Below are 15,251 nucleotides of genomic sequence, written 5' to 3' on the forward strand. Positions count from 1 at the left end.
ATAGGAAGCCAAGAGGTGTGCCGGTGGATAGCAGTCACTGGAGAGGAGCGCAGTAGCATCAACAAGAGAAATTGGGCTCAGGAAACTAGTGCACAAATGCGAAACCAACTGCTGGTCTTAGCCAGGTAACAGAAAACTTAAGATGAACGTGTACGGTACGTAGCAAAGATTATAAAGGGGCTGCTATTAGAGGTCTAGAAACAAAATTGGATAAAAGCGTACAGTACGTTATTATCACACACCTGCATAAAATGGAGGAGCTACTGAAAATGTAACTGTGGAGGCCCTGTGAAGCCATGAATAGCCCTGCGCTGTCTAACTCTCTCGTAAAAAGAGAGAATACAGAGGTGGATCGACTCCTTTGGGTTGGCTGCGATTCTTCAGTTTCGATCAGTTTGAGTGGATCATATACGATAATAGGATGTATTTCTTATGTCTTGTACTTTCATAGCCGGCCGCGGTGGTCTAGGGTTCTAGGCGCTCAGTCCGGAACCGCGCGACTGCTACGGTTGCAGGTTCGAATCCTGCCTCGGGCATGGATGTGTGTGATGTCCTTAGGTTGGTTAGGTTTAAGTAGTTCTAAGTTCTAGGGGACCACGGATGTTAAGCCCCGTAGTGCTCAGAGCCATTTGAGCCATTTGTACTTTTATAGGAACGGTTAACACGAGGTAGTTCTATTATCGGAAGCATAATAGGGTCCACCAGCATATAAAGCGCTTATTGAGGTCAGGTGAGAGAACAGTTTTAAGCTAAATTCGTAATTGAGACTGGCAGTAGGAAAAAGATTAAACTGAAAAGTACTCTCAGTTCATCATAAAGAATAAAGTGAAAATGGTATCGAATTACTTCATCATAGTATTAGGGACGGGGGCGGGCTGAATAAAGTAAATAACTTGTTAGTTTCTTTACGAAAATCACAAGGGACCCCTTGAGTGTGACGTTGGGAGAGGCCTTCGATTACTCACATGTTGTCTACCACGGTGCCACAGTATTGGCTGCTAATGGCAACAGGGTCGAGACTGGAAGTCTGCAGTAGCGAGCACAGTATGGGGCTACGGAGCGTAGTCGAACTGCGTGGTCGACGAGCAACTCACAACGGAGCTACGACACTGGTGATGGCAACGACAGGGAAAGCAGCTCGAAGAGGTGAGATAACGAAGTTTCAAACAAAGCGTCAACCTGATGATGCGCAGCAAACTGCGGAAATTGCCTGAAATTTTTTTGGTGGGATAAATAAACTTATCCAATCATTCAGTATGGAATGTTTTCAACTCCGACCAGTCGGTATTCAAACAGGAAATGCATACGAAAGTAAGCCTCGAAATCAGAGGTCCAAGAGAATTATATCAAGATCAATTAGCATCAATGCCTTAACGCACTCGTATACAATCGTGCCGACTGTTAACCTAGATAGTAAATTGACTGGAAAGTTATTTATTGTACTGTGATAAGTTGAAGGTGCTCTGCCCCCTAAAATTCTCATGTGTGTGATCTTGCAAGGGCAGTACGGAATATTTACGTCACAGCAAGCAAGCGTGGGAAAATGGGCGTGAGAGATCCATAACTATAGTATGAGCACTGCTCTTGGCCATTAGGTGATCAAAATAAGTTGATTTTCCCGATTCCTGGTCTGTGTATAAAAATCATACTCCTTTAGAGCAACCTATATGCCTCCTGAAAACATTTGTGACATTTCAGTTCATACCACTTGGAACCAATGGATAGATTCAACCTCTGGATGTTTGATTTTTCCGCTCCTACAATACATATTATCGCATTGTCATCAGCTACTCCTTAAAGCACAGCGAGTTGCACGGTAAGGTCCACGTCAGACTGTTTCGCATTCGGTTGCGTGCCATCACACTGCATCAGGTCTCATCAGCCCGGTACACCAACATGCATTCTTCAACAGTCGATACCTCGCTGAACGTCCTGCATGGTTTGTAACTCCTAAGGAGATCGCCTGCGATCTTGATGGTGCGAACCTTTGTGATCACTGTGTTGCGTCTTTTTCATTCGGTGGTGCAATTTAATGGTTTGTTCTGAACATTTCTTTAATGTCGGTGATGCCCATTTCGCCTAATACATGCATCACACAGAAGATTGATCTCTGCACCTTCCGGACACTCATTTTCTGTCACCCTCCTGATTCACATGGTGAATCATTAGCAGCTAACATTTTTACTGTCATAATTGTTAACATAAGACTTTCAAAGACTGAACTTGCGACTTGCTCTCACGAGATTCCTTACCAGTGGCTGGAAAGGAACTGGCTCTTCGTGACCAGAAAAAGCATTTCAGCAGTTGCATACACAGTATCAGCATTAATAAACTAATTATACACTGAAACGCTAAAGAAACTGGTACAGACATGCGTATTCAAATACAGAGATATGTAAAAAGGCAGAGTTCGGCGCTACGGTCGGCTACACCTGTGTAAGACTATGTGTCTGGCGCAGTTGTTAGATCGGTTACTGTTGCTACAATGGCAGGTTATGAAGACTTGAGTGAGTTTGAGCATGGTGTTATGGTCGGCGCATGAGAGATGCGACACAGTGTCTCCGAGGTAGCGATGAAGTGGGGATTTTCCCGTACGATCATTTCACGAGTGCACCGTGAACATCAGGAATCCAGTAAAACAACAAATCTCCGACATCGCTGCGGCCGGAAAAAGATCCTGCAAGAAGGGGCAAACGTCGTCCGAAGAGAATCGTTCAACGTGACAGAAGTGTAACCGTTCCGCAAATTGCTGCAGATTTCAATACTGGGACGTCAACAAGTGTCAGGGTGCGAACCATTCAACGAAACATCATCGACATGGGCTTCGGAGCCGAAGGGCTACTCATATATCCTTGATGACTGCACGACACAAAGCTTCACTCCTCTCCTGGGCCTCTCAACACAGACATTGGACTGTTAATGAATGGAAACATGTTGCCTGGCCAGACGAGTCTCGTTTCAAATTGTATCGAGCTGATGGACGTGTACGGGTACGGAGACAACCTCATGAATTCACGGACCCTGCATGACAACAGGAGACTGTTTAAGGTGGTGGCCGTCCTGTAATGGCATAGGGCGTTTGTAGTTGGAGAGGTATGGGAACCATGATGGTCTACAAACGACAATCTCATAAGCATCCTGTCTGATCACCTGCGTCCATTCATGCCCATTGTGCATTCCGACAGACTTGGGCAATTCCAGCAGGACAATGTCACACCCAACACGTCCATAATTGCTACAGGGTCGCTGTCCACCAAACTCCCTAGACATGAACATTATTGAGCGTATCTGGGATACATTTCCGTGTGTAGTTCAGAAGAGATCTCCCCACCCCCTCGCACTCTTACGAATTTGTGGACAACCCTGCGTGATTAAGGTGTCTATTCCATCCACCACAACTTCAGACACAAGTCGAGTTCATGCCACGTCGTGTTTCGGTACTCGTGCGTGCTCGCGGGGGCCCGACATGATATTAGCTAGGTGCACCAGTTTCTTTGACTCTTCAGTGTCAAGAAAGCTACACAAATGAACAAGTGGTCAGTACTATTCCGAAAGTATGGGTGTCCTGAAAGAAATTTGGTGATTTGATGGATTTAAATTGTTGAAATGTATTGCTGACAAAGGCTTATCTGTGGTCATCAGTCCCCTAGAACTTAGAACTACTTAAACCTAACCAACCTAAGGACATGACACACGTCCTTGCCCGAGGCAGGATTCGAACCTGCGACCGTAGCGGTCGCGCGGTTCCAGACTGAAGCGCCTAGAACCGCTCGGCTACAACGGCCGGCCCTCCTCGGAGCGTCCGGTCTTCCGAAATCTAGGCTGCTACAGGCCCTTGAACTCCTAAAACAACATGGTGCTACTGTGTCTACAGTTTCTCTCTTTGTGGAACACTTTCTCTCTCACCACTGTTTACACTTTGTATAGTGGCTGTTGTTCCCTCACATACGCTTCACCTCACAGTGTATGGCGACTGGTGCATCCAGTATATTTTGTCACCTAGTCAAACCTTATGTTCGATCGATCGGGTCGCTAGGGAATGAACTGGGATATCTGCTGGGCCGATAGCTTGCCACTGATGATGGACGTAGGCTCCACAATCAATGACGAAGATTAAGAAAGTTCCTGAGGACGAAATTCTCACTACTATGACTCGGTGTTGGTAGCCGTTGTGGTATTGCTGAATATTCTGGGATCACTGTTCTGTGCCAGTACGCCCATCCTCGGCTGCTAACAGCTTGTCAAGTGAACTAAGTGTGGCGAAATCAAAAGTGACATTCGTGTAGCTTCTGTTATTCGGTGGCAGGATTTCGAAGGGATTATTGTGTAGCTACATCAGAGCATATGTTAGGTTAAGATCCATAGCCTCTGTTATTATCGCTGGAAGCTGAGAAGTCGGTTCCGTGATGTCACACTGAATCCTGTTTAGAATTATCCTTCTGTTCCGTAATTCCAATCGTTCTGTTGTCCTTGAACGTGAGTCGTATATTGAGTACAACCAATGAGATCCTGCTTCCTGAAAATGTGTGCGCTGTATGTATGTATGTCTTAACATTTTCCCTATCATCCTAGAACCTGTTGTGTTCTGCCATTTGCTTGTGGGTGTAAAATGTTTGTTCTTAATTTACGGGTAAGTAACAAAAGACAAAGCTGCTTTGTCAGTTTCAACATCCAGTTAGTATTTTTTCCCATAGTCAACGTTTATGGAGCACTAATTATTAACCATGGCTTGCGCCACTTTGTCATATTGTTGATTTAAAGCAGCTATCATTTCTACAAAGCGCCAAAAGTGATCTGTTATCGCTAATACATTACCATTAGTTGCAAGCGTCTGCCAAAGAGGATGAAAGATGTTCAAATCGTTCATCTCAAACGGTTTTCTGACCTCTGGTAACCTCAGCAGCGGTATACACTAATGACTTAATTCACCCCATTGCGCATATTATTCACATTTCTTTCCATACTGTTCTATGCCCTACTTACATGTTTGCCTACAAATTGACCTGTTCTTCGACCTCCACGCCCTGCTAATAGATGTTCATATGCCTGTTGTAACATTTCATTTTGGGATTTAGCTGTTACCACAACACAAGGTCCGAGTTCTGTTTGTTTACATAACACTCCACCATGCACGATGAATTATGGTCGCGTCGCAAATAGCTTACAGTCTGCGTCAGCTGCTTGTGACTTCTGCCTCACTGGAGAGATAGAACCTATTCAACATGCCACACAAAGTTCCTGTATCAGCCCATCGGAATTTCCCCGTGACTTGCTGGATCAATGAATCACCTGAAAATAAAAGTCATAGTTTTATTGCCCACCGCTCGATGGATGTTTTAAACCAAAAAACCATATCAGTTTCATTTTGTCCAATACAAATAACATAGAAAATATGCTATGCAATATATGAGACTCAGCATCTATTTCTCCACTGTTAAATAATTCTTTTCCTCTCCATTTAAATGTTGTGTGGCATAGGCGACTGGATGTTCTGATATGTGCACTTCCTGACTTAATACACAGCCGAGTACATGGTAACTTGAATCACATGATATATTCTTTCTCATAGTTTGGGAAGACTAATGTCGGTCAGTTCTTAACAGTTCTTTCAACTGACTGAATGCATCTTTGTACTCTGCTGACCAGTGAAAATTAATTCGTTCCTTCAATAGATGAGTGGGCGGCTATACTATTTCCACAGATTTTGGTAGAAACTTTCGGTGATAATTCGTCAGGACCAAGAAAGACTAAAACTCTTTTTCTGTACATAGTGCCATCAAATCTTGAATATCCTTGGATTAGTTTCGGCTCTCTCACAACTAATAATGAGGTCTAAACAATATACTTTCAGCAAAAAGTGAGACTTTTTTAAACGGAGTGTTAGTTGTGCCACAGGTAGCCACTTAAACACTTGCCTCACCCACTATACATGCTCTCCCATATCGTTAATGGCATTTAAATGCACAGTACACTGTCTAGGTTTCAGTCCCTGCAGTATCCTTGGAAGGTGCTTGTTGATTTAATCTGACTATTGGTAGCATAAGTCTTTGGAGGTATCTGCAGTTCATAATTGATAATGGCTTGTGAACCAGTAACAAACAGCCCATAGCTCCTGTCCTACTAGGACACATTAGAAACTTCTACCACCAGATCCCTCCATTACTGTCCTTATCTGGTTGTCAACCATAAGTTGCATCTGTTCAAACGAAAGTGTGAACCATCTAAGCCCAAGGGAGAATATCAGTCTAATCCTGAAAACAGTAATGCTAATTTGGTACACTATGTGATCAAAAGTATCTGGGCACCTGGCTGAAAATGACTTGCAGGTTCGTGGCAGCCTCTGTCGGTAATGCTGGAATTCAGTATAGTGTTGGCCCACCCTTGGCCTCGGTGACAGCTTCCACTCTCGCAGGTATACGTTCAATCAGGTGCTGGAAGGTTTCTTCGGGGAATGGCAGCCCATTCTTCACGGTGTGCTGCACTGAAGAGAGGTATTGCCGTCGGTCAGTGAGGCCTGGCTCTAACTCTGCGTTCCAAAACATCCCAAAGGTGTTCCATACGATTCAGGTCAGGACTCTGTGCGGACCAGTCCATTAGAGGGATGTTATTGTCGTGTAAACACTCCGCACAGGCCGTGCATGACTAACAGGTGCTCGACCGCGTTGCAATCACCATCCCCGAATTGCTCTTCAACAACGGAAAGCAAGAAGGTGCTTAGAGCGTCATTGTAGGCCTGTGCTGTGACAGTACTAGGCGAAACAACAAGTGGTGCAAGCCCCCTCCATGAAAAACACAACACCATAACACCACCGCCTCTGAATACACACGCTGGCAGGTGATGTTCACCGGGCTTTCGCCATACCCACACCCTGCCATCGGACCGCCACATTATGTACCGCGATTCGTCACTCCACACAACGTTTTTCCACTGTTTAATCGTCCAATGTTTACGCTCCTTACACGGAGCGAGGCGTCGTTTGGCCTTTACCAGTGTAAAAAATGGTTCAAATGGCTCTGAGCACATAACATGTTATAGGACATAACATCTGAGGTTATCAGTCCTCTAGAACTTAGAACTACTTAAACCTAACTAACCTAAAGACATTAGACACATCCATGCCCGAGGCAGGATTCGAACCTGCTACGGTAGTGGCCGCGCGGTTCCGGACTGAAGCGCCTAGAACTGCAGGCCTTTACCGGTTTAATGTGTGGCTTATGAGCAGCCGCTCCTCCATGAAATCCAAGTTTTCTCACCTCCCTCCTGACTGTCATAGTAATTCCAGTGGATTCTGATGCGATTCCTATGTGGTTGGATAGATGTCTATTATACATTGTGACGCTCTTCAATTGTCGGCGGTCTCTGTCAGTCAACAGACGAGGTCGGCCTGTACGCTTTTGTGCTGTACGTGTCCCTTCACGTTTCCACTTCACTATCATATCATAAACAGTGGACCTAGGGATGTTTAGGAGTGTGGAAATCTCGCGTATAGACGTATGACGCAAGTGATGCCGAATCACCTGACCACGTTCGAAGTCCGTGACTTCTGCGGAGCGCCCCATTCTGCTCTCTCATGATGTCTAATGACCACTGAGGTCGCTGATATGGAGTACCTGGCAGTAGGTGGCAGCACAGTGCACCTAATAGTGAAAAACGTATGTTTTAGGGGTGTCCAGGTACTTTTGAACACATAATTTACATCCTTGTGGGGACATGACTTGGACTCTAAATAATATTTGCACCATTCATTCCGCAACTCGTGGTCGTGCGGTAGCGTTGTCGCTTCCCACGTCCGGGTTCCCGGGTTCGATTCCCTGCGGGGTCTCGGATTTTCTCTGCTTCGTGATGACTGGGTGTTGTGTGCTGTCCTTACGTTAGTTAGGTTTAAGTAGTTCTAAGTTCTAGGGGACTGATGACCATAGACGTTAAGTCCCATAGTGCTCAGAGCCATTTGAACCATTTTTGCACCTTTCAGATTTATACCACTAACACTGCACTGGGACTGTGGTCAAAGTAGTTTAAAAAGACGCATAGCAGACCAACACTTGTATTGACATTGTCTTGGAAAACAGACATCAAATTTTAATGCAAAGTATGTTGAATAACGAGGCACTATCATCCCGTATAAATTCGTTATCAGATGTAAAACTGATGGACAAAAGTTATTACCATGGAGGAAACTCTGTGCAGTGAGGGGCTGAACGCTAATGTTGGATAGAACACTCAAATCTTGATCAAAGAAGTATAAAGCAAAATCATAGCAGCTAAGCACGAGTGCCGCTAGTTAAGGGTAGCCAGAACGATCCATCTCCTACATGTTAATTTTAACAAATAGAAGAAACATTTTTTCTAAAACCATTAAACATATTGCTCTGAAATTTGGACTACATTTTCAGTGAATATTTCTCTAAAGAGTTATAATGTCATGTTAAGAAATAGTTACTGGTTTTTGTTTTATATTTTTTTAACAGATGCTTATTTTTCTTCTCTAAAATTTTGCACTTTTCTTCTATACCTCTTGAATTATACAATATTTTTTACAATTTGTATAAAAATGAAGGAAAAAAGTAAACAATATTGTGTACATTGATATATTGTTAGCAGTTTTTGAGAAAATGTTCCTCAAAGATGTAAATTTTAAAGTTACAGGAAATGTATTCCAAAGTTTTTTAATACATTCCTGCCCCATATGATGGATTATCAGAATCCTCTTCTTTTTCCAGTGGTACTTTCCTTTTCACTGGTCTTTTCTTCACTTTTGATGTATGTTGTAGGCTTTTGTCTCTTCTTCCTGCAACTCTTAATCTTTCTTCATCGATTAGGCGCAATGGTGTTGTGTCCTGGTTGGAAACTTAAACGTTTCAGCATATCACATTTGATAATGTTTCCTTCATTGTGTGTTGCCACTGCATCATACACTCCAAAATGCAATGTTTTAAACTGTACAAACGCTCTTTTGGGAATCCTAATCCAAATTAAATTGATTGGCACTCTCACCATGAGTCATCACCTGTGGGGTACAGTACATGTTGTGGGTGCTCATTTGTTGATGCAGTATGAAAAAATTATGCCCATACTGCTTTCCTCGTATGCTCAATGCTTCTTGTATTTTGCCTAATTGCACACCCATAATACCGCTGCAATCTGTCAATTGCTTCATCTTCTTCTTCCTCCAAGGGTCTTACCATCACAGTGCTTCTGGGATCCAAATGTGTGCTTTACTTTGCGCAAGCAAGCCACCATGTGCTTCTGCACGTCTCCAATGCACTACTGTTTTTTAATGTGAATTTCATTGCCATAAGGTTTGAGTTCCTCTACAGCTGCATATCCCTTCGAATCACCATCTCATAGATAGTTATTGTATCATACATTATACCACTCCTGTGATCCGGAAAAAATTGCTTTCACTCGCTCTACTTCCATCGCTCCACTCGTGCCGTGAAAATTTGCTTCACAACTTTCGCTATGTTCGTTCCTGGGTATTGCCCTCAAATCTACAATGTTTTGAGAGAATAGCAACAGCAATTACTTTGCAGCTGTCTCCACTGGTAGCTGTCACAACTCCATTTAGAGATTTATGACCTCTACATTGCCATGATCCATCTAAAGCAACAGTTAAATCTCTACAATTCCCATTATCTGACAGAGCTGCTTCAACTGCTTTCTTCGCTGTTGCTTGAGCAATATCTTCAGCAGAAGATGCCACCAATTCATCACAAAATCCAAACTTGGTTGGTGGTTTTGACAAGTTCATAATTCAACATAACATTGTCCCTGCAGCACTACCCTTGTAAAAGCAATGCAAGCCATACACTAGCCTAACATTTATATCATACACCTTCTTTCCACTATTACCGCTACAAGGAATACTGTTAGAATTAGAAAACGAAACATCCGCAGTAAATTTGTTACACTTCAATAACATTTTACATGCCAAACCAATGTGTAAGTTCTTTTCAATTCCAATCCTCTTTATTTTCAAACGTGGCATAATACGCTATGTTTCAAAATTTTAGAGAGCAAGGAAATATTCATTATTTCATTCACATCATTACTGTCACTTTCATAGTTTTCACCTTTTTCTTTGCTGTCACGATGTTTCTTGCTGCAAGAAGTTGTCTCACATTCATTTGGAGTAGTCGGTGAAGCAGTCTGAACAGTATCTCTTTTCGATACAACAAAAGATTTCTTCTTCCACTCATTGTGCCTTTTCTGAAACACACTAGTGCAGAAACGGGGCATGTTGATATCCACAAACCAAATACGTAAAACAGGTACGTGTAAAATTCGTCAAATACGCAAAATTGAACAGCTAAACAACAGAAAGCAAACCCCACAAGTCAACACACTCGGTATAGCGTTTATGTTTACCGAGATGAACAATCACTTTTTACAGAGATAAGGCCATACAACGTTGGAAAACAAAACACTGTCTAATTCCGCAAAGACACCCTGCTTGCAGCCAGCGAGCGGTGCCGTCAGAGGTGACACAGAAGTCGCTACAACTGTTTACGCGGCGCGTCAACTTCGCAGTGATAAATAAAACACTTGGAATTCACTTAGAAGGGTGAAAGTTGTTTTATTCAGAAGAGTCCAAATAATTTTATAATGAAAAATAAATAAAAAACGTTAATTTTGTAATTTTCATCGTTCCGGCTCCCATTAAAGCTTCGAACATCTGGTTCCTATCGCTCCCCACAGCTACCTGACAGTACTTGTGATGGCGATGATGCATGTGTGGGAAGCTGTGGGATGGAGTCTCCACTAATTCAGATGGTAGTGAGTCAAGAATGCTTTCTGCACAGTAAGAATCTTTAATAATAGTTACCTTTCAAACAGTACTCTAATGATAGTGGTTCAGAAGCCAAATGAGCCTGGTAGGCAGCGAGTGAAGTGTAGTGAGACAACCGACAGCGTCTGGCGGTGATGGCGCCCGTCCTGGTGCGTGTCGCGTGTAAGCTGCTCGGTACGGCGTGGCCTGGCAGCTGCGCTAGCGCACGTGGCACGCAGCCTGAGATGCCTGGAGGCTGGCTGTGGAGAAACCCCGTGTGCTCCACCTTGCAGCCACGTAGTCCAACGCTGGAGGTGGACTGCCACGCTGCAGACCGCCCAGCTAGTACTTCCGCAATGCTTGGCCACGTGAGTGCCTAGTCCTTATACCAACTTACCAACTGGATGATTGTGAAGGCTTGTCTGATCCTGATTGGCAGCCACGGAAACTTGAGGTCAGAGTATCTTCTGACCGAAAATGACAAATTTAGGACGTAGCGAGAATAATTAAGGATCAAGAAATAATTTGATAGTATAAACAACGCAGTGAAATGCTTCAGATACGTATAAAAATTGGAATGTGTCTACCTTCTTAGAAATTGATAGGTTTTTACAATTAAATCAAAACAATGTTGAATATTGTTAAAACAGAGACAAGGAAACATGCTTTGGAAATACAAGTTAGGGCACATAATCTCTGCTCCCCTCAAGTGAATATTATTTTGACACAGAAAAGTGTGAAATACATAGCGATGAAACTCATTTACAATGTGCCCAAGAAAATAGTGTCTGCAGGTGGGATTAGAATCATTGTTCTTTACCAACTCCTTCCATATCACAGTAGAATTCTTGATAGGACTAAGTATGCAGTCACAAACTTTGTAATTGTTTGAATAAATACCCCTAAACATACACACACATTTAATCTGAATATGAACTATAAATCTTGGGACAATCACTCCCTACATTGAATGTGGTAAAATTACAAGACCTGCAATGCTTTGAACCAAGCTGCTGCTCCGTAAAATGTATAGCTTGTGTTTACCTCACACTGCTAGGTTAATATCCTCATGATTAGACTGCTACTTATGACAGAGCTGCAGCAACACGAATCTCACAACAAAAACAAGAAAGGAAATTTATGCTTAATGTTAAGAAAAAAGAAAGCTGTGTTTCGGATGCTAAAGGTGAGTTAAACTGTTGTATACCTAATATATTGGTGCTTCAAGCAGTTAAGATAAAGTTAATGGCTGCAGTATAAAATGTCTTTTCCCCCATAGACAAAAGTGGTCTTTTCCCCCATAGACAAAAGTGGTCTTTTCCCCCATAGACAAAAGTGGTCTATGTACTTTGCACAATCTTCATAATTCTATTTACTCTTCTGTTAACCTAACTGGTTTAATTACATTTATAGAACACATTTATCCAATTCGTTACTCAAGATTGGATTACTCATAACTTTTTGTTGTTGAAAAACGTGATTTGGTAAAATATATGTAAGTCAGTTTATGAAAACTACCAGTTTCAGCCAAACAATAGACAATCATTAGGCATCTACAGAATTAAAAAATGTGCTAATTAACTACAATGATCACAAACAAAAACCAATCATTTGATAGCCATAAAATCTTGGTCACATAGCATATATTTACGAAAAGCGACATTAAATCTTGGACATGAGTCCATTCATGATCATTTGCATCTAGGCTGACTTTATAAGTTACATTAGCTGCATGAAAATTATAGAATACAGGAAAGCACTTGATTGAGACATTAGGCACTATATTAACAGGGAAATGCACAAGCCATGCTGAACTTCTGTTGTCACAAAAAAGGTGTTAAAGATTGTAAAAGTCATTCCAATGATGCCCTTTATGGATAAATCAATAGTCATACTCAGGTTATCTCTAGTGTCAACGAAAAATCGAGTTATTGTGTGTGTTATTTTTATTTCAGACTGCTGGGGATAAAACTAACCACATAAATAGAGAAGGATAATTTAAACTGTTTCTGAAGTTCAGCTCTTCTTATGTATTCACGTAGAGACAGAAAATTTTGATAGCAATTGCTTATACACTCCTGGAAATGGAAAAAAGAACACATTGACACCGGTGTGTCAGACCCACCATACTTGCTCCGGACACTGCGAGAGGGCTGTACAACCAATGATCACACGCACGGCACAGCGGACACACCAGGAACCGCGGTGTTGGCAGTCGAATGGCGCTAGCTGCGCAGCATTTGTGCACCGCCGACGTCAGTGTCAGCCAGTTTGCCGTGGCATACGGAGCTCCATCGCAGTCTTTAACACTGGTAGCATGCCGCGACGGCGTGGACGTGAACCGTATGTGCAGTTGACGGACTTTGAGCGAGGGCGTATAGTGGGCATGCGGGAGGCCGGGTGGACGTACTGCCGAATTGCTCAACACGTGGGGCGTGAGGTCTCCACAGTACATCGATGTTGTCGCCAGTGGTCGGCGGAAGGTGCACGTGCCCGTCGACCTGGGACCGGACCGCAGCGACGCACGGATGCACGCCAAGACCGTACGATCCTACGCAGTGCCGTAGGGGACCGCACCGCCACTTCCCAGCAAATTAGGGACACTGTTGCTCCTGGGGTATCGGCGAGGACCATTCGCAACCGTCTCCATGAAGCTGGACTACGGTCTCGCACACCGTTAGGCCGTCTTCCGCTCACGCCCCAACATTGTGCAGCCCGCCTCCAGTGGTGTCGCGACAGGCGTGAATGGAGGGACGATTGGAGACGTGTCGTCTTCAGCGATGAGAATCGCTTCTGCCTTGGTGCCAATGATGGTCGTATGCGTGTTTGGCGCCGTGCAGGTGAGCGCCACAACCAGGACTGCATACGACCGAGGCAAACAGGGCCAACACCCGGCATCATGGTGTGGGGAGCTATCTCCTACACTGGCCGTACACCTCTGGTGATCGTCGAGGGGACACTGAATAGCGCACGGTACATCTAAACCGTCATCGAACCCATCGTTCTACCATTCCTAGACCGGCAAGGGAACTTGCTGTTCCAACAGGACAATGCACGTCCGCATGTATCCCGTGCCACCCAACGTGCTCTAGAAGGTGTAAGTCAACTACCGTGGCCAGCAAGATCTCCGGATCTGTCCCCCATTGAGCATGTTTGGGACTGGATGAAGCGTCGTCTCACGCGGTCTGCACGTCCAGCACGAACGCTGGTCCAACTGAGGCGCCAGGTGGAAATGGCATGGCAAGCCGTTCCACAGGACTACATCCAGCATCTCTACGATCGTCTCCATGGGAGAATAGTAGCCTGCATTGCTGCGAAAGGTGGATATACACTGTACTAGTGCCGACATTGTGCATGCTCTGTTGCCTGTGTCTATGTGCCTGTGGTTCTGTCAGTGTGATCATGTGATGTATCTGACCCCAGGAATGTGTCAATAAAGTTTCCCCTTCCTGGGACAATGAATTCACGGTGTTCTTATTTCAATTTCCAGGAGTGTAGATGGATTTTTCCGACTTTACACTGGGTAACAGATTAGTTGCCTTAAACATGCAGTTCAGTAATTAACTACATTTTTGTTTTCAGGCAGTCTTGTGATGCAGAGGCAAGCTGAGAAGAACATTAAGAACAAGATAACTGAGGACTCATCAATGCTTCTTATTCAAACAAAAACTAAACAATGCATCGCTAAATAAACATCAGCAATTGTTCATCTTAGAATAAGTTCTATGGCAATTATAGTTTCATGTGTCACCTTACAGGAAACCATTTTTTTTTCAAATTTATGCATGCTGTAAATAATGTGATGTAAGTTTGCTATAATGGAAAGACAAAGCATGTAATCATGGTATGTTTTTCAATGACTGATATTTGAAGATTAAAATTTTTGTTAGCAAAAATCATTTTAGATAATAATTTTTTATAAGTTTATAAAAGCTATGGAAGTAGCATACTATGAAAACTGTTAAGTAACGGGCAATGCACAATAAAGTATAAACTGTTTGCTCCACTTTTACGAGTATTACTAATTTTTAATCTTTCATATATTAGTAAAATGTAATTGAATCAGTAAAAATTATTTCCTAAATTTATATAGAATTTCTGACCTCAACCATTTCTGTGCAACACAGATAAATAAGAGTTACCTTTGCTGGTGAAAAAACAATGGTATCAGGTTGCATACCAGTTGTTCTAAGGCTCAGACGGATAAACAATATGTGGTTCATACTCACCATGTCATTGAGCGATTACTGACAGTAAACTAAAGGTTTTTCTGTGGACATAAGTTTAGTTCCCAGTGACAAACAGTCAATATGAAGAAACCAAAGGTATGTACGATTAAATAGGAAAACTATCAGGAAGAACAAAGAAAAATTGTAATGTTATGGTAATGAGAGACTTAAATACCTGTGTGGGTACCTATCACAATGCAAAATCCGTTGGCACATCTGGGTGGAAAAACATGAAGTTACTTGTGGAAAGCAC

The 15,251-nt window shown here is 43.0% G+C and overlaps 1 protein-coding gene across 5 annotated transcripts in view; it reads left to right on the plus strand.

Moving 5' to 3' along the window:
• Positions 1 to 15,251, plus strand: part of LOC126285013 (uncharacterized) — an 84,126-nt gene that overhangs the window by 47,523 nt on the left and 21,352 nt on the right. For 4 of the 5 annotated variants that reach the window (XR_007551595.1, XR_007551598.1, XR_007551596.1 and 1 more), the window contains exon 6: positions 14,352 to 14,613. The gene's annotated coding sequence lies outside the window, so the exon portion shown is untranslated. Of the gene's footprint in view, positions 1 to 14,351; positions 14,669 to 15,251 lie in introns of those variants that run through there. The other variant, XM_049984323.1, reaches the window with a different exon arrangement.

Source organism: Schistocerca gregaria, chromosome 8, assembly GCF_023897955.1.
Source record: "Schistocerca gregaria isolate iqSchGreg1 chromosome 8, iqSchGreg1.2, whole genome shotgun sequence".
Classification (NCBI taxonomy): Eukaryota; Metazoa; Arthropoda; class Insecta; order Orthoptera; family Acrididae; genus Schistocerca; species Schistocerca gregaria.